The 19,763-nt window shown below is 43.6% G+C and overlaps 1 long non-coding RNA gene across 2 annotated transcripts in view; it reads left to right on the top strand.

Moving 5' to 3' along the window:
* Positions 1 to 19,763, top strand: part of LOC147114115 (uncharacterized) — a 211,607-nt gene that overhangs the window by 178,308 nt on the left and 13,536 nt on the right. For both annotated transcript variants that reach the window (XR_015079156.1, XR_015079155.1), the window contains exon 2: positions 11,368 to 11,485. This is a non-coding gene — a long non-coding RNA (uncharacterized LOC147114115). The remainder of the gene's footprint in view (positions 1 to 11,367; positions 11,486 to 19,763) is intronic.

The following is a 19,763-nucleotide window of genomic DNA, read 5'->3' as shown; positions in this document are numbered from 1 at the left end:
CTGGTAGGCGAGTTGAATGAGAAGGTATGTGAAGTCTGCAGGAAAAGTCCAATCTTGATCTGGAACATGAACACATAGATCAGAGTATAAACTAAGAACAGCAAATGCTGGAAAACACTCAGGAGGTCAGACAGCATCTGTGGAGAGAGAATCAGAGTTTAACGTTTCAGCTCGGTGACCTTTCCAGGTAAGGGAAAGTTGACTATTTTAAACAGGCCCAGCTCGCCAACTTTTTTGTTTTACTGTTGTAAAAAAGGAAAAGGTGCAATTAAGTGTACCCTGCAGTAGTAACCCTGGAAGTAATTACATTGCTCACTAAAGTGAAGCGTCTTTGTAATTATTTTTGTACTGATTGTGCTGAAAATCATTAATTCAAATCCATACTATTTTTTTAATCTTGTTAGTTTGATCTATCTTGGATGCACTATTCTTAGTAACCCTTATGTAGTGTGAAATAATGGATAGAATTATGTAAATGTTTTACATCTAGTACATGTCTGATACACCTCCAAGCATTGCACTTAAAGGTGCGATGAATACAAAGTGTGTGTGTGTGTGTAATATATATAAAATTACTTTTCACACAACACAGGTTGTAGGTTCAAGTCCCACTCCAGGGACTTGAGCACAAAATCTAGGCTGACACTCCAGTGCAGTGCTGAGGGAGTGCTGCACTGTCGGAGGTGCTGTCTTTCGGATGAGGTATTAAACTGAAGTCCCGTCTGCTCTCTCAGGTGGACGTTAAAAATCCCATGGCACTATTTCGAAGAAAAGCAGGGAGTTATCCCTGGTTACCTAGCCAATATTTATCCCTCAATCAACATATCAAAAGCAGATTATCTGGTCATTATCACATTGCTGTTAGTGGGACCTTGCTGTGCGCAAATTGGCTGCCGTGTTTCCTACATTACAACAGCGACTACACTCCAAAAGTACTTCATTGGCTGTAAAGTGCTTTGAGATGTCCGGTGTTTGTGAAAGGCGCTATATAAATGCAAGTCCTTTCTTTTTTTCTTTGCATTTGATTGGCTCAGATATCATTCACAGAAAAGCGACAAATTAAAACTAAATAAGTAGGGAATGAAGTCCGTGAACAACTATCGTGGAGGGGAAATGGAATGAATAGAATTGCTCAAAATTCTGTTTGAAAATACTTTTGATCACTTTTCCTCAGCAAGTCAGTTATATGGATATTTAAAAAAAATACAACTTGAGATAAATCTATAAAGTAATGTAATTTAAAAAAATAATTAAACTTATCCATAAAATTGTTGGCGAGGCATCCAATAAATGTCTTTGTTCCTCAGGCCTAATGTCTGCCATTGGCCTGGGCTTGAGTTTCTCTCCTTATGGAGCTTCCATTCATCAATGGCCATGGCTGTTGTCTGTATTCCTGGTGCAGCTATTTACTCTCCTCTGTTGCTGTCACTTATTTTGGCTTCCTCATGCAACCATTATTGATTCTGCTGTTGTAGCTGAAGCTACTTTCTCATCCCTGCTGCAGTCACAGCAGCTTTTTCCTCTCCTCCTCCTCCTGTGCTCATCTGTCTTTCTGTCATCCCCACCTCCCCCCTCCCTCCAAACAACTTCTTAACTGCAGTGCTGGTAATTCCAGAACTGCTCCTAACTGATCTGGCAGCTCCACTCCAGGAGTGGGCTTTGTGCTGCGGGTTTCGAGTAGGAATTCCTGGTCTCTTGACAATCGGGAATCCCTGCCTACAGCAGAGGTTCTGCTCCCAGAGAGAAGTGGTGTGGCAGAATCAGGTGTGCACTTCAGTTGGATCTGGGAATAAGGGGTGGAGAGTCCCTTTGTGAATTTGGGAGGGGCGGGGGTTGATGGAAAGTATTCTTATGGACTTGAGATGGGGGTTTGGAAGGGACAGAGTGCCTCAGTGAACTGGAGGGGTTGTTTGGAGGCAGAGAGTATTTTTGTGAACTAGAGGAGGAGAGTACCTCTATGAGCTGGAATGGAGGTGCAGTGTGTCTCTGAAGGGGGATAGGAATTTCCAATATGAAGGGCTGAATAACTGTTCAGTTAGCTTTTAGGGAAGTGAGCAACCCGTTGGCCTGTTGAATGAATATGGATAAACCCTAAGATCACAGAAAAATAACTCAATAATTGAATTGTGAAATAATAATTTAAAATATTAACCAAATTTTATAATGTCTTTAAAAAAAAAATCAATATTTTTCCAGCGGCATATATGCCCAGGCACTTCCCCCGCCCCCACCCCTCTCCGGTAGAAGGGTGTGGGGGAGGGGAAGCAGCAGCATTTTGAAGTGTGTACTTCCAAAATTACTGTCTGACTTTGAACAGCCTTCCTCCTCGCTGAGCTAAACCCTTGAGTGGGGTATAATTCAAGGAGGCAAAACATTTTGGGTTAAATTTGTTTGCTGTCTAAACCTACTGGCGTATTTTTTGACTTATAATGTACTTTGACTGAAACAAACACCATCCAGCCAGCTAGCATGTGATTATAATGCTAAATCGCTTAATTTTCATATGACAATCTTGCGTAGGCTGGGACGTGGATTTTAAATGTTTATGCAAATACAGGTAGACTACCCTTTATCCGGACTTCCGAAAACCGAAACCCTCGAAAAACCGAAGGTTTTTTCGTTCAGCGTAAGTCGTGCGTACGAACGAAAAAACCTTCGGTTTTTAGAGGGTTCCGGTTTCGGAAGTTCGGATAAAGGGTAAGTCGTGCGCACGACCCCCCCCCCGCGGACCCCGCCGGCCCCGACAACCGCCGACCCCCCCGCGGACCCCGCCGGCCCCGACAACCTCCGACCCCGACAACCGCCGACCCCCCCGCCGGCCCCGACAACCGCCGATCCCCCCCCCCGCCGGCCCCGACAACCGCCGACCCCCCCGCGGACCCCGCCGGCCCCGACCCCCGCCGACCCCGACTGACTTACGCTGAGCGTCAGCGTAAGTCGTGCGCACGACCCCCCGCCGACCCCCCCGCGGACCCCTGCCGACCCACCTTCCGAAATCCGAAATTCTCCTTTATCCGAAACTCGGCTGGTCCCGAGGTTTTCGGATAAAGGATAGTCTACCTGTATAAACAATGGTAAGAGTAAAATGCATCAGTTGCCTCTTTGAAATGTTATAAATCAAGATATTACTGTATTTGAGACACAAAGGTTGATTTAAATTGTTTTTTATTCATTCATGGGATGTGGGTGTTGCTGGCAAAGCAACCATTTATTGCCCATCCCTAATTGCCCTTGAGAAGGTGGAGAGCCGCTGCAGTCCGCATGGTGAAGATACTTCCACAGTGCTGTTAGGTAGGGAGTTCCAGGATTTTGACCCAGTGACGATGAAGGAACGACAATATATTTCTAAGTCAGGATGGCCAGGATGACTTGGAGGTGGTGGTGTTCCCATGTGCCTGCTGCCCTTGTCCTTCTAGGTGGTAGAGGCCGCAGGTTTGGGAGGTACTGTCGAAGAAGCCTTGGCGAGTTGCTGCAGTGCATCTTCTAGATGAAGCACTGCAGCCACAGTACGCCGGTGGTGGAGGGAGTGAATGTTTAAGGTGGTGGATGGGGTGCCAATCAAGTGGGCTGCTTTGCCCTGGCTGGAGTCGAGCTTCTTGTGTTGTTGGAGCTGCACTCATCCAGGCAAGTGGTCCCTACACCGTAGTCCTGGCCCTATGTGTAGAACTCATTTTTTCTCTCCATCTTCTTTCTTCTATGTATCTTCTATATGTCTGTTTTATATCTGCTTGCAGGAGAAACTTCTATTTAACAGGTGGCACTGCTTATAGACAGGAGGGGAGTGGGTCACCAAAGTTATAATTTGACTCCTTATGAAGAAGGGGCTGTCGAGATTATGGGCAAGTAGTGAAAAGGGGGAGCGCTTAAAGTGCCAGCTATCAATTATCAATTCCTTTAATTTTAAGAATAACCCTTCCCTTCCCCTCCACATGAGCAAGTTCCTCACCTTCATTTGGTGCTTTTTCACAGTGACTTGGTGGAATTCTTGTGAATACTAGTTAATAGAGAAAGATATTGTATTGAAAGCCTGGTTCCACAGGGCTTAAACCTTCCCATCCTCCAGTCCCCACCTCCCACTTATGTACATCCCCACTTAGATGGAAATTTGAAGAAAAAATCATGACCCTGTCCAATTATTATGCCAAAGAGCATGTCGCATACTGTTTGTTTATATAATTGGACATTAAATGTGAGTTTATTTAATAGACATGGCCCAGAAATCGGGTCCCCACGCGTGAGTATGCGCTGAGTACTCACGCGTAGGCCCAATGAAAGTGCCAGTTTCGTGCATGCGCGGGAAACCGGAATTTCCGTTCCCTTGAAAGAAGGGGTTCAGAGGTGGAACGCGTGCGCCAGAGAAGCAGCGTGTGCGCATTGAACTTGCGTTTTTTTTCCAGCTTTCTCCGGGAGGGTAAGTCCCCAGGAGTTACACATGTAAAAAGCAGGTGCAAGGCCTGCTTTTAACAAGGTAAGTGGTGAATTAATTAGAATTAAAACATTTTTTCCACAGGTTTATTATTTTTAAATAGTTTAAAGAAAGGTAAGTTTATTTTTAGCCCCATTAGAAAATGTAATTAATTTTTTCAAAAATTTAAATTATTGTTTAAAATAGTTATTTTATGTAATTTATAGATGCTTTAAAAATGTGATTTAAAAAAAAATTAATTGAAGTTTTAGTGATGTTTTGGAGCTTATAGTATTTATAATTTTGACAGCTCTTCCTGTCAATTTTATGAATGGGCATTCCCTGCTACCATTGGCTGTCCGTGGCCCACGTGATCCCAGGGGACGCATCGAAGTAACTGCGCCCCTGGGATACGCAAGCACTGCGCGCCGGCAGTTGGAGGAGGCCCAGGATCGGAATCCCACGCGGGCCCACAGCTCAATGGCCGGCGCGCTAGGTAAGTGCAGCTCGGAGGCTTGCACCCGCGGGAAGCCTCCGACCGGAATTTCTGGGCCATTGATAGCCTGAACATCTTATGGCCAACTTCAATAAAAGCAAGTTGTCGGGTGTTGAGAACAGCCATTATATGCTAGCAAAGTATTTTATCCAATTATCTGAAGAATTTCAGCAATCGGAAGGTAAGAAAACTGTCTCTGTTGTAACATGTATCTTTGATGTGAGAGTAGAAAGCTGATTGTAAATCTGCCACGACCTTTTACTGTATTCAGGATTAAAATGATTCCTGGTTGTCTAGATTATTTTAGTACATGATCACTGAAACTCAATATATTATGCACAAAACTGACCTTTGACATTCCAGAAATCCTGCATCTGATATCAAATGAAAAGGGGTCCTTCTCCACCATTATCCAATTTTCTGGTTTTCCCTTGCTTGGTACCCTCTTGCCTATCCAACCATAAGAAGAGTGCTGCCAGCAATGGTTTCTCATCCCACCCCTGAACCTTCACCTCTGGAATCCCCCAAGGATCTATCCTTGGCCCCCTGCTCTTCCTCATTTACATGCTACCCCTTCGTAACATTGTTTGAAGACGCGAGGTCAGCCTCTACATGTAGGCTGATGACATCCAGCTCTACCCCTCCACAGACTTTTTTTTACCTTTCCAATGCCTAGACTGCTTGTCCGACATCCAGTATTGAATGAGCTGTAGCTGCCTCTAGTTAAATATGGAAAAGATCAAAGGCATCAAGAGACCAGAGATTACTTTTCCTAATCCAGCACCAATGTTGCTCTTTAAGTAACTACTAGGAGGTAGACAGATTTTCAAAAGCAAACCTAACTTTTAACTTCTCCATCGGGGGAAGAGAGTGTCGAACACTAGCAACCTCGTTAAGTGCGGGGACCTGTGTGAAAAATTGTTAAAGGCTGAAATATAAGGCCTGCCACTCCATGGCACCATGCATAGTTAAAGAACTATTTACTACAAATCTTTTTCTGCTTTTTTTTAATCTTCCAAATGAATGGAAAGCAGCCTGTAGGTATTTAATTTTTGCTATATTTGTAATACTGCTAGTACATCTTGAGGAAATTATAGTTTCACGATATAAATTAAGCAGCTTTGACACCTCTTAATATTCATTGCTTGAAATAGAAAGATCTGTCTACACCTTCAAAACATGGCTTTGTATAAACCTTCCTAGTGCTAATTAGGATCTAAGTAAGTCAAATCCTTGCAAATAACCATTATTAATCTGAGGGACATCAGCAACAAACAAAATGGCTTAAAATTAATTTTATTTTGATGGCAACCTACTCAAATTCATTCAATTGTATTATACAAGCTGGGGCTTGAACAGAATCCAATCTACAAACCTACCAATCCTTTATAATCTCATTTGCAATGTCCATGTTGCCATCTGTTGCTGGCCATGGTCTCAGCACTTTCTAATTTAACTGAAATGCCCTTTTAAAATTTTTGTGTTAGACTTCACATTAGTTATCACCTTTTTGGAGTCTCCCCATGCCATACCTCCTCCTGTCCATCCCCTCTTGCCTCCAGAGTAGATGATGGATCCTATACCAATTGTGTTCTTTGGCTGAGTCATCAGAGGCGATTTTCTCACTGGAGGTGAGACAGAGGCAGGTTTCAGTTTGGGTGGGTTTGAAACTTGCCTCCACTGATAGGTTTCAAAATTTTGCGATTTTCCTATGATTGTCCACTTGATTGCAGAGGTGTGGGAATGCCTTGCTCAATTAGTGTTTTGGGACTGAAGCTCGCCTTTGTTGACAGCACTTTTCCAGTCTGATTTTATGACTTCTTGCTCCCTTGACTCACTCCACAGCATTTCTGCATCTCCTGCACCACGTCCAACATCTTTGACAAAGCACTATGTCCAATTCCAAGGCAAGGGCCTACCCAAGGCTCTCTGATGAGGTGCTGAAAATGTTGTTTGAGGGGGTGACAGCTAGCATGGAGGTGCTCTTCCACTCATCTGGGAGGAAGAGGCCTGCCAAAGAAACCAAGGCTGTGTGAGTACAGCTGGCAAGGGATATAACCTCCAGATCTGTGTGCAGATAGGGAGACTGTAACTGTGTATTGATGAAATGCCATCCCTGTTGGAAAGCATTAAAATGATTTGAAGCCAAAATGTTGGTGTTATGCCATCTGTTCTTTTGCTTTAGGCAGCTCCACATTGCGGGCACCGCCACACTTGCATTGTCTGGTTGGTGGCCTGAGTGAAAGGAGGCCAGAGAGTCATGTCCATTGTCAATGATGTACTAGGATGGAGCCAAGGACATGTGCCAACTTGGGCAACCTATGCAAATCTGGCCAGGATAAGTGCATCGCGGGCAGCCATGTACTCGCATGCTGCCGGTGCCGCTGGTCAATACACCGGCACTCTGACCTCCTCCTCATCCTCCTCTGAGGTCCATGCAGAAAGAAAACGAATGGTTCCCATTCTGCTTGCAAATGCCTCCTTTGGGGAAGCACTCATTGCAAGTGGGGAGCGGGTCTTCACAGGAGGTCCCACAGTTGATTGATTCAAGCTGCAGCACCTCTGACTTCGGAAGGCCTTCTAAAAGTGCTCAGAGCCCTTTTAAAGCCACGGTCTGGCACCTGCAAGTAATCCTTGCTGCAATAAATGATGTCTTGTTAGACCTGCAGCAGCGAGGAGGCCACCCACGAGTCAACCCGCCAGGTTTACCTGGCCTGGCGTGGTTCAGGAGGTGCATGAAGCACGCCGAAATGCTGGGAAATTCACGAGGGCCTCTCAAAATAGGTTTAGAGAGGCCCTTAACAAGTATTTAAGGAAGTTAATTAACGCAATGGCCAGCTGGAGGCGGGAGCATTTCCCGACCTCCAAAACTAGCACCGGCAAAATCCCACGGAGGCGGGTTCTGTACCCGACCTCTTTGAATCTAATTTTCCCACCATTCCCAACTCCAAACCCGCCTCCTCCGATGTCAGAAAATCACCCCCATAGAATCATAGAAATTTATGGCACAGAAGGAGGCCATTTGCCCCATCGTGGCTGTGCCGGCCGAAAAAGAGCTATCCAGCCTAATCCCACTTTCCAACTCTTGGTCTGTAACCTTGTAGGTTATGGCACTTCAATTGCATATCCAAGTACTTTTTAAATGCGATGAGGGTTTCTGCCTCTACCACCCTTTCAGGTAGTGCGTCCCAGACCCCCACCACCCTCTGGGTGGAAATAGTTCTCCTCAACTCCCCTCTAATCCTTCTGCCAATTACTTTAAATCTATGCCCCCTGGCCATTGAACTCCCTGCTAGGGGAAATAGGTCCTTCCTATCCACTCTATCTAGGCCCCTCATAATTTTATACACCTCAATCAAGTCTCCCTCAGCCTCCTCCATCCAAAGGAAACAACCCTAGCCTAACCAATCTTTCCTCATAGCTAAAATCTTCCAGTCCTGGCAACACTGTTGGCAAAGTCCTGAAGCCAATGTTGGCAAAAATGGTCCTGAGGTGGCGGGCCCTCCAACTTCCTCTCCCTGTGGGACTGCACCAGACCTTTGTTCAATAGCTTCCTATGATGGGAAGGTTGATCATGGTAACTTAATATATAATGGACTACACTGATGGCGCACCCCTCAACTGGCTTTTTGTACTATAATCATAGTAACTGTTGAGTTGATGGCCTCCTCAGCCTTGCTTCATTGTCTCATCGCCTATAAGGAGTCGTACAGAAATTTTTGCTGGATGTCACTTGAATTGGTGGCAGGTCTCTCTTTGTTTCTCTTCCGGAAGAGTGCATGCATGCGTGTGATCTGCTGAAGATTAGGTTCAAGAACATATGGGTCCGATTACTTTTTTGGGTTGTTGATATATTTTTAAAAAAAGAAATACTTATGAATTGTCTTTTCTATCTGTCTAAATTATGAAGTCAAACTTGCCTTATACACTGTTTTCAGAGAAATGTTAATAAATAACATGGTGCATCCTTGGGCTTGGACAAGTGAGATGGTGTCAAGAAGTGATATTTCCGGAATAAATGTTTGTTAACAAAATCCCAAATCTAGTCTGTTTTACTAATTTTAAATGTGTCTATTTCTCAAATCCCTGTCCTATTAAACAACGGGGATAACATGAATTCAGAGTAGAATCTAACAAAATACATTTAAAGATGATACAGAATTAATCGTTGCTTTTAAATTAATTTTCATCCAATGACCTTTTGGCTCATATTTGTGTCTTGTACTGAATATTTTTTCCACACAACTAATTCCCAAGGTATAGATACTGTGTGCCCTTGGGTGAGTACGTCAAAGCCCCTAAATAGCATTGTTATTTATACAAGGCTGCATTTGAACCACAGGACTTCATTTAGCTGACAATTCTGCTTGATCCATTAACTCCTTCTATTGAATATTGTTCTGCATTAAAGGTTAAAGTTGTTTTATTGTACATGGGAGTGTGTTTCACCTTATTCTGTGGGGAATCGGAACCCCTGGAAATAGTGTTTTTTTAATGTATTGATGTAGCTGTGATCTGGGTTCAACAAAAATTGCAGCAACACTTTTTTCTTCTTTTTTTGCTTTTCTTCATTACAGTGTTAAGAGTGGATTCATAAAGTTGCAAAATCATTTGAGACAAAGGTGATTAGCTGGGGATGATGGTCTGAATTGTTTGGAACCACTGGACATTCAAACTACCCTGATCATTAAGTGATTTACTTGGTGTGTGAACAAAATTGATTCTTGGTCCTGTACAGTGAATTGCAATAAGTAGCTAACTGTCTCTCTTACTAAGATTCTCTGAAAACCAAGTAGTAATGAATCACTTTCTTTAATCCCTGTTACACCTGGTAACTTTGTCATGGAAGTGCACAAGAAGGAAGAAATCTTAGCTGTAGATCAAACATTAGTGGGTCTTTGGAGTATCTTTCGGAATGCAGATGTCATGATCCTTAATCAGTGTTACTTGTACTAAATCTGAAGAGCTGCTATGTTTTTACTTGTCTTGGTGGTCCTGGCTTAACAAACAACAGCTGTTTGGTATCTTTTTTTAAATCGTATTTTGATCTAAAATTCCAAAAGCAGACCAGGATAGTGAGATCCAAAGACACAGCCACTTAGTAATGCGCAAGAAATTTTCAGTGGCCTGACTTTGTTTGTGACGTAGGCAATATAAAAATTGTGAGCAGGTCAAACAATTTAAGGTAGAACTTCCTCTGCATTGTGTCTGGAAAATGGCGTTCCCCTGGTGCAGTCAGTGGGAAAACAGGCGGCAGACCTGTTCTGTCAGATCTCCACTTCAACTGCATCCTGCTCCGGGGCTTCCTCACAGGGTGCAACTAGGCTTGTGCCTGTAGTAGTCCCAGGCAACACTCACTGGGTGCCCAGAGAGAGATAAACAGTATTATTAGCCTAGAAATTGGATTACTCAGCACTTGATTTTCAAGCAAAAAACAGGCACTGACTGGTCCAGTATTGTGTGCGGGGGTCTTGCACCCAATATGCAGTGGTGGAATGGCAGCCACCACATTGGACTGTGCTGCTTTCAGGTTTCCCTGGCGACTGCCTGAAGGCAGTGCCGGCCAAAGTTAATTATACAAAGAAGGGTCTTGCACCTGTTGCAAAACACTTCTGACCTACTGAGCAAAATCACCTCGGAGCTTGCACTGCACAAGGTGCAATGAATCATTTTGTTTCTACAATGGCCTAACTAGTGGTCCTTGGGGACCGTTGGAAGCTGTGAAAGAAAAATAAAAGCTAAGTTTTAAAACCTACCTGAATGTGGAGCCAGGAGGAGCAGGCGTGCTGGCTCCACATTAAAACTGTAGCATGTTGGTGAAGGGGGTGGACAGAATCTACGACCATTTGTTAATAAATGGTAGTTCTAAGGTGCAACCATAACCGCTTTCAAACCAATTTGATCTTTTACATGAACTTCACAAAACTATTGGGCATTTTCTCAGGTCTAATGATTTACTTTACCCAAGTATTTGTTATAATCCATAGTTTTAGAATGGTGTTTGGTGACATTTGTATCGTGATCTGGACTCGAGATTAAAAGACATCATTCCATTGGCTATCCTGACCAGCTACTTTTTGGCTTATTGATATAGAGTCTACGTAGTGTTGATGTGATTGGATTTTAAATCGGTCAAGGTTAAAGGAAAGGGCAAATAACTGGATGTGCTTTCCCCTTTTAAAGTATATAAAATACAGGAATAGAAAAGGGAGTTAGAGACTCCAATAAGTGTACAGCTCTGTCTCTAGATCAATGAATGTTTTGCGGCAACTCAGATGAATGTAGTTTAGTTTTTAAGTGTGCTGGATCCTCATTGTTTCTTAAGCGGAGAAGCCAGTGAAGTGATGTGATCATAACACCTGCAGGGATTCTGTATTGGATGTGCCTTAGAAAGTGATTATTAGGACAGCTAATCTCGGTATAAATTTAGAGCAAATGTATGATTTGATGCCTTTCCTTTCCACAGATTAAACTCGTAGAACCTACATACATTTTGATTACATGGTTGTATGAATGCTTGAGGAATTCCAAGGAACCTTAATACTTCAATGAAGAGTTGGGAATTGGCAAACCAGTCACCAAAAGTAAGTCTATATCTGGCTTAAATGTATAGATATACTGCTCTCTTAATACTACAATCTAAGTGCTTAATGAAAGGCATTGCTGCTATACACATCTAGAGCACACAGTGTGCACTTTATACACCTCATTGTTAAACCAAGATGGCCTGAAATAATTTTAATAATTGTAGTGATAAAGTTGATTATTTATTTTAAAAATAAATCTGGTCTTGGCTCAAGCTGCAGCAGGGGCCTTTGCAATTTGCTTGGTCCAGGGAGTGGAGGAAAAGATTTCAGCTACAATACCTGATCTGGATCAGTAGCCAATGACCCCTGTTGGAAAATGTGTGTGTATATGTGGACAGGGCTGCAAAGCTTACCAATACTTACTAGTGTAAATTTACGGATCCTGTGCACCCAGCAGGAAGCTGCACTCAAAGGGAGTGCAGGTTGGTGAATCATCACTATAGCGTTGGAGCACTATTTCTGACCCAAGTGGCTCCCCGCTAGGGCATGGGATTAGTAAATTTACCCTATTTGTGCTCACACATGATGACTGGTTACTTGGAGGAGATACAAGGAGGCTGGAGCTTGCACAACTGTACCCAATGATGATTCGATAATGTCATAAGATAAAGGGAGAAAAAGGGGCAAGAGAAGGCTCTTCCTTGGGCAGGGAGAAGGTTGCATTTTTGTGTGGGGGATATTTACTCCTCAGTCCAAGCATCTCCTTCTGGCCCTCTTTCAATGACATTCTGACCCAACCTACAGGGGCATGCAAGAGTGGCCAAATGTGGTTAACCCTCCTTAATCAGCAGTGGCGTGACGGAACAAGCCCATGTCCTCCCATGTCCTGCCATTCCATGTCATCATGAGTTGGTGTTTTAATAGACTGCTTTGTCCAAGAGTTTTTTGATATAATGCACAGATCTTCATCTTTCTTACCTGACACAGTGCTTGAAACTCTCCCATTATCTACTCTATATTGTTTCCGTTACTGGTTTATTTTTTAAAGAAAATGATCCTAAATTCATCCACAAATATCTACATATTTAAATAGCACTTTCTTGTGTAAAACAATCTTGTTGATATTTCTACTGAAATCTGTTGCCTCGCTTTAAAGACACCAGGGGAGATTTCAACTCTGGGCTTCCCTTTTCTCAACTGAAAATATGGGGGCATGCTGCTCACTGGCCCCATTGGCACCCAAGGCCCACCTGATGCAATTTTTAGGCAGACTTGTAAATAGGCCAACAGCCCAACCACTTGAAACAGTGCAAGTTCACTTAAGTATGCAAATCAGGGTCCTACGCCAGTTGACGGACTATGATTTCCAAATTTCAGGTGCAAATTAGCTAAGTGTGTGCTGTGCATGTCTAGTTGTTCCGAGCGTTGAGCCGTCTAGTTGTACCGAGCGTTGAGCCGTCTAGTTGTACCGAGCGTTGAGCCGTCTAGTTGTACCGAGCGTTGAGCCGTCTAGTTGTACCGAGTGTTGAGCGGCCTAAGCAGTGGTCTTTAAAGGAAAACTTAATCTTTTTTTGGTGGAGCTAGGAAGAGCTGGAGTGCTCCTCCTAGGCCCACAAAAAAAACCTCTGCTCGTTTGAGGCCACCCACCCGCGATCGCCTACCTGCACCCGACCGGGCCAGCTCAGAATGGAAGTGGCTGATTTCTCTCCCTCCCACCCACAACTGGTGAGCTGCAACGAGGTCCCTATCTGCTGCTTGCACCTCACCAGCAGTGGCATTTAAATGAGGGTCGAACCCAATATAGTTCGGGCCTCCCGACACTGGCTTGGCACCTCTTTCGGGCAGAAGTCGAGTCTTTCCCCCACCGTCTGTTACCAACACTATACAGAAAACTCATTTTCAAAATAAATGAAAACTGTCTTCCTCCCCTGTCTTGTCACTATTATTACCCTTGGGCATCTGCACCCACAAAAACAAATCATAAACTTTATTTGCATATTGCAATCACTGCACAAAGCCCCACAAGTGTGCTACAGACATGTGATGAGAAATGAAGGGTAGATTAAAGTTAAGCTGTTTTCATCAGTATGCATCCTGTTTTGCAAATGAGTATTTGTTTAAAGGGCAATGCTGCTGCAGTGACTAATTTAGCCAGCAAAAACTTGGACATCTATATGAAAGAAATTGGGTTTTTTTTAAAAGTTGATTGATGCAAAGAAATGCAATGGGAAAGAAGGGCGTACAGGTAACCTTCCCAAGCCCAGGCAGCTTAAAACAAATCATTTGAATCAAACCCTTGCAAAAACCAACAGAGGCTTTGCAGCCCCCAGAGTAATTGTGCAGATCCTTGGAGACTGGCACAAGGTGTATAGTACCATCAGGTTCCCTTTTTTTAAAGCACATATCAAATAATTATTGGATTCTTGTGTATCTGTTTCATCATAGATTTCTTTTTGAGGGTATTTGAGTGCAGAAGATCTTATCAGATGTACTGACTTGGAAAGGTTACTAAGCCTGAAAGTATGTAGGAGCTGAATAAGCCTGCACAGTTGAAGCTGAAACCTGCCTTGTTAATGAGTGTATCTATGCTGATGTTAATCCAATTCCCTGGCAAATGAGGCTTAGCATTTTCTTGCAGCCAGAAACCTGTGCTGATGACTGAATGTCCACCTGTTAGTTCAATGCTCTTACACAGTTGGGCTCAGTCAATCCTCTAAGTCAGTAGCCCCCACCCTTGGTGCACTCATTATCATCAACAGAGGCTACATGTCAGTGATTGCTGGCTTGGGTGGTACTCAACTCTTAATTTTTAAGTGCCACAGGCTGATAGTTTACTGTATGTAGATCACCACCACTCCTTGGTGTATACGGTGTATACATTTAAGTGTTTTAAATTTTTATCTTGCTCTGTTCAAACTTGCCAACCTGGATGTAGTGAAAGGCTGCAAACATGTGTGAAATGACCCTTATTCGTAAAGAAGCAAGAGAAATTTTAATTTGTGTTTTATTAAAAATGTTCAAACTGTGAAGTTAAAATAAATGTGGCACATGTGGACACTGCTTCAGTCCTGATTTCTTTTGAGGGGCGTAAGTGGTGTTTAAAAAAAAAACATAAATCAAAGAGGCAGAAATAGAAAGTTATTCATCAGTCTTGGTAAGGATTTGCATGTAACTCTAACCTACCTGGAATAGCCTGCTGGCACTTGGTTACTAGCTGGGCACTACAGAGCTACATGTCACTCAAAGCCCATCCATCACAGTTTGATGCACTATTTGATGGATCATTAATTGGTGGGATTGAAGCAAATACAAGTGAGCACCACCCATTTCCCCGTCATTACAGGAATAATAGCTGGTCTGTGCAAAGTGAAAACCAAGCTCCTTGATGGTGATAAATGGAAGTTGTTTGATCTCTTGAAAATAGCTTTCAAAATGCATTTACAGCAGTCATAAAACAGTGTACAGCCCAGTTGCTTCACCCTACCAGCTGAAAGGGATTGTGCTATTGAGGGACTTCTACAGACAACCGAGCAGAGAGAAAAATGTAAAAAGCAATCTACCACAATTTGATGTGTGGTTTGATGCTGGGATTGGGGGAAACCCATCAGAGGCATCTACAAATAAATTTTCTATTGTTCTTCCCCACCCCCACCATCTTATGAGGAAGCTGTCTGTAACCAGGTGCTGGGCTCATGGTCCAGTGCTCTCGGGGCATGCCAGACCTCCTTGTTCTTATCAAGTTCTGATGAAGCACTGAAGATGGCTGGACTAAATCAGTTTATTAAGATATACAGAGCAAAAGGTAAATGGTGCAACACTGAACTGAATTCTAGATGCAGCAGCAAATCAGGACCTAAATCAAGTAAAACCACTTAGTTGGGCTGCTTCAAGTGGAGTATAATTTCCGCTATGGGAATCAAACAAATTCTGCAATTCTTCAAGTAATTATGGTCATTACAGTACTGCATCCTTCGCTCTATTGACTATTGTATATTCTGACAGCTTCTTCAGCCAAGTGCTTTGCTGAACAACACATTGAACAACCAGTCCCCATCCACCACCACCCTCCTCCACCTGGCTGAACTTGTTCTCACATTGAACAACTTCTCCTTTGACTCCACTCACTTCCTCCAAATCAAAGGTGTTGCTATGGGAACTCACATGGGTCCTAGCTATGCCTGCCTTTTCGTGGGATATGGGGAACACTCTCTTTGATCCAGTCCTACTCTGGTCCCCTCCCTCACCTCTTTTTCCAGTACATTGATGATTGTATCGGTGCCGTTTCCTGCTCTCACCCTGAACTAGGTAATTTCATTCACTTTGCTTCCAATTTCCACCCTTTCCTCACCTTCACATGGTCCATCTCCGACTCTTCCCTTCCCTTCCTCGACTTCTCCGTCTCCATCTCTGGGGATAGGTTATTGACAAACATTCACTACAAGCCCACTGACTCCCACAGCTACCTGGACTACACTTCCTCCCACCCCGCCTCCTGTAAGAACTCTATTCCATTCTCCCAGTTTCTCCATCTCCGCCGCATCTGCTCTGATGATGCCACCTTCCATACCAGTGCTTCCAACATGTCTTCCTTTATCCTCAACCGAGGATTCCCCTCTACAGTGGTTGACACGGCCCTTGACTGTGTCCATTCTATTTCCCGTACTTCTGCCCTCGCCCCTGCCCCTCCCTCCCTCCCAGAACCACAATAGAGTTCCCCTTGTCCTCACCTTTCACCCCACCAACCTCCACATTCAACGGATCGTCCTCCGCCATTTGCGCCACATCCAGCGTGATCCCACCACCAAACGCATCTTCCCCTCACCTCCCCTTTCAGCATTCCATAGGGACCACTCCCTCCGCGACACCCTAGTCCACTCCTCTATCACCCCCAACATCCCTTCCCCTTCGCCTGGCACCTTCCCATGCAAGCGCATGAGATGCAACACATGCCATTATATCTCCCCGCTTCCCATTGTCCAGGGCCCCAAACACCCCTTCCAGGTGAAACAGTGATTTATTTGTACTTCTTGCAATTTAGTATACTGTATTCGCTGCTCACAATACGGTCTCTTCTACATTGGGGAGACCAAACGCAGATTGGGTGACCGCTTTGTGGAACACTCCTGTTCAGTCCGTAAGGGGGACCCCGAGCTTCCGGTCGCCTGTCACTTTAATTCTCTGCTCCACTCCCACTCAGACCTCACCGTCCTCGGCCTCTTGCACTGTTCCAGTGAAGCTCACCGTAAGCTCGAGGAACAGCACCTCATCTTTCGATTAGGCACTTTACAGCCTTCTGGACTCAACATAGAGTTCAACAATTTCAGATCATGACCTGGCCCCCATCATATATATATTTTTTATCCACACTTTTTGTTTGTGTCCGTTCTTCTCTCCCACATGGCAGCTGTCTTTCATTCTGCCTGCGCAATTTACACTTCATCTAGAGCCATCCTTTGTTTCTTAACCTGTCCCATTACCATCTCCTTTTGCCTTGAATATCTCTCAATGTCTCTTAACCTCTCCTGCCTTCTATCCTATCACAGACCTTCCCTTTTGTTCTTTCATCCCCTCCCCCCTTTCCCAGCCCCTACACTTGCTTAAAAATCTGTTCCATTTCCTGCTTTTTTCCAGTTCTGACGAAAGGTCATCGACCTGAAACGTTAGCTCTGTTTCTCTCTTCGCAGATGCTGCCTGACCTGCTGAGTATCTCCAGCATTTTCTGTCTTTATTACACATTGTTATTGTTTGAGCTTTTTCCCCACTTCTTTTGTCTTGTGTTTATATCTAAAGGCAGTTTCCATAAGCAGAACAAGCCACTTAAACCAAAATCTGTGCCCTTTTGCGTGCCATGAATGGGTTTAACAATTAACTCCCTCAATTGTAGTACCTTTTCACTGGAAATCACATGGGATGCCTGCCAGGTCCTCCTGTCTTCTCCAAAAAGTGGAAAATACCATTCTGACAGACTATAGGCCCAGAATTAGCGGTCAGCAGCAAAGTGAAAGCATTCGCTGCTGGCCCCGAAGTACGCTCCGCACAAAGATTTCACAATCCCTGTGTCAAGAAGTTCGGGCTTTCCGACCTTCAATTCAATTCAACGGACTGTAGTGGGCATTCCCTTGTTCAAACTGTTGTGATGTCAACAGGCTGTCAGTAGAGTGGATTGGGAAAATAGATTAAAGGGTAAGACGATACATGATCAGTGGTGTACATTTAAAGAGTTATTTTACAACTTCCAAAAAAAAATATTCCACTGAGAAGAAAAGGGTGTAAAAGAAAAGACAGCCATCCATGGCTAAGTAAAGAAATTAAGGATAGTATTCTACTAAAAACAAGGGCATATAAGGTAGCCAAATCTAGTGGGAGGATAGAGGATTGGGAAAACTTTAAAAGACAGCAAAAAATAACAAAAAGATTGATTAAGAAAGGGAAGATAGATTATGAAAGTAAATTAGCAAAAAATATAAAAACAGATAGTAAGAGTTTTTATACTTATATAAAAAGAAAAAGGGTGGCTAAAGTAAATGTTGGTCCCTTAGAGGATGAGATCGGGAAATTAATGGTGGGAAATATGGAGATGGCAAAAACACTGAATGAATATTTTACATCATTCTTTACAGTAGAAGACACTAAGAATATCCCAACACTGGACAAACAGGGGGCTAAAGGGGGGGAGGAGCTAAACACGATCAAAATCACTAAGGAAGTGGTACTCGGTAAAATAATGGGACTCAAGGCGGATAAATCACCTGGACCTGATGGCTTACATCCTAGGGTCTTGAGGGAAGTGGCGGTAGGGATTGTGGATGCGTTGGTAATAATTTTCCAAAACTCCCTGGACTCGGCAAAGGTCCCGGCAGACTGGAAAACTGCTAATGTAACATCCTTATTTAAAAAGGGCAGTAGACAGAAGGCTGGAAACTATAGACCGGTTAGCCTAACATCTGTGGTAGGTAAAATTTTGGAGTCCATTATTAAGGAGACAGTAACAGGACATTTGGATAATCATAATTTAATAGGACAAAGTCAGCATGGTTTTATGAAGGGGAAGTCATGTTTGACAAATTTGCTGGAGTTCTTTGAGGAAGTAACGTATAGGGTGGATAAAGGGGAACCAGTGGACGTAGTGTATTTAGACTTCCAAAAGGCATTTGACAAGGTGCCACACTAAAGATTATTGCTTAAGATAAAAAATCACGGGATTGGGGGTAATATTCTGGCATGGATAGAGGATTGGCTATCTAACAGAAGTCAGAGAGTTGGGATAAATGGTTCATTCTCAGACTGGCAATCAGTAACTAGTGGTGTTCCGCAGGGGTCAGTGCTGGGTCCCCAACTCTTTACAATCTATATTAACGATTTGGAGGAGGGGACCGAGTGTAACATATCAAAGTTTGCAGATGATACTAAGATGGGAGGGAAAGTAGTGAGTGAGGAGGACATAAAAAACCTGCAAGGGGACATCGACAGGCTAAGTAAGTGGGCAGAGATTTGACAGATGGAATACAATACTGGAAAGTGTGAGGTTATGCACTTTGACAGGAAAAATCGTAGAGCAAGTTATTATCTTAATGGCAAGAAACTGGAAAGTACTGAAGTACAAAGGGATCTGGGGGTCCTGGTGCACGAAACTCAAAAGGTTAGTATGCAGGTGCAGCAAGTGATTAAGAAGGCCAATAGAATGTTGGCTTTCATTGCTAGGGGGATAGAATATAAAAATAGGGAGGTATTGCTTCAGTTGTACAAGGTATTGGTGAGATGGCACCTGGAATACTGCGTACAGTTTTGGTGTCCATACTTAAGAAAGGACATACTTGCTCTCGAGTCAGTACAAAGAAGGTTCACTTGGTTAATCCCGGGGATGAGAGGATGGACATATGAGGAGAGGTTGAGTAGATTGGGACTCTACTCATTGGAGTTCAGAAGAATGAGAGGCGATCTTATTGAAACATATAAGATTGTGAAGGGGTTGGATCGGGTGGATGCGGGGAAGATGTTCCCGATGATGGGTGAAACTAGAACTAGGGGGCATAGTCTTAGAATAAGGGGCTGCTCTTTCAAAACTGAGATGAGGAGGAACTACTTCACTCAGAGGGTGGTAGGTCCATGGAATATGCTGCCCCAAAAAGCAGTAGAAGCTACATCATTACATAAATTTAAAACAGAAATAGACAGTTTCCTAGAAGTAAAGGGAATTAAGGGTTACGGGGAGCAGGCAGGAATTTGGACATGAGTCTAGGTTCGGATCGGTCATGGCCCTGTGGGTAGCGGAGCGGTCCCAGGGGTCGTGTAGCCTGATCCTGCTCCTATTTCGTGTGTCTAATTCTGTTAGATT

This window comes from Somniosus microcephalus, chromosome 8 (genome assembly GCF_052327205.1).
Source record: "Somniosus microcephalus isolate GS21.2 chromosome 8, FLI_Smic_1.0, whole genome shotgun sequence".
Lineage (NCBI taxonomy): Eukaryota > Metazoa > Chordata > Chondrichthyes > Squaliformes > Somniosidae > Somniosus > Somniosus microcephalus.
Note: the sequence above shows the minus strand (reverse complement) of the source record. Positions and strands in the feature narration are given on the sequence as shown.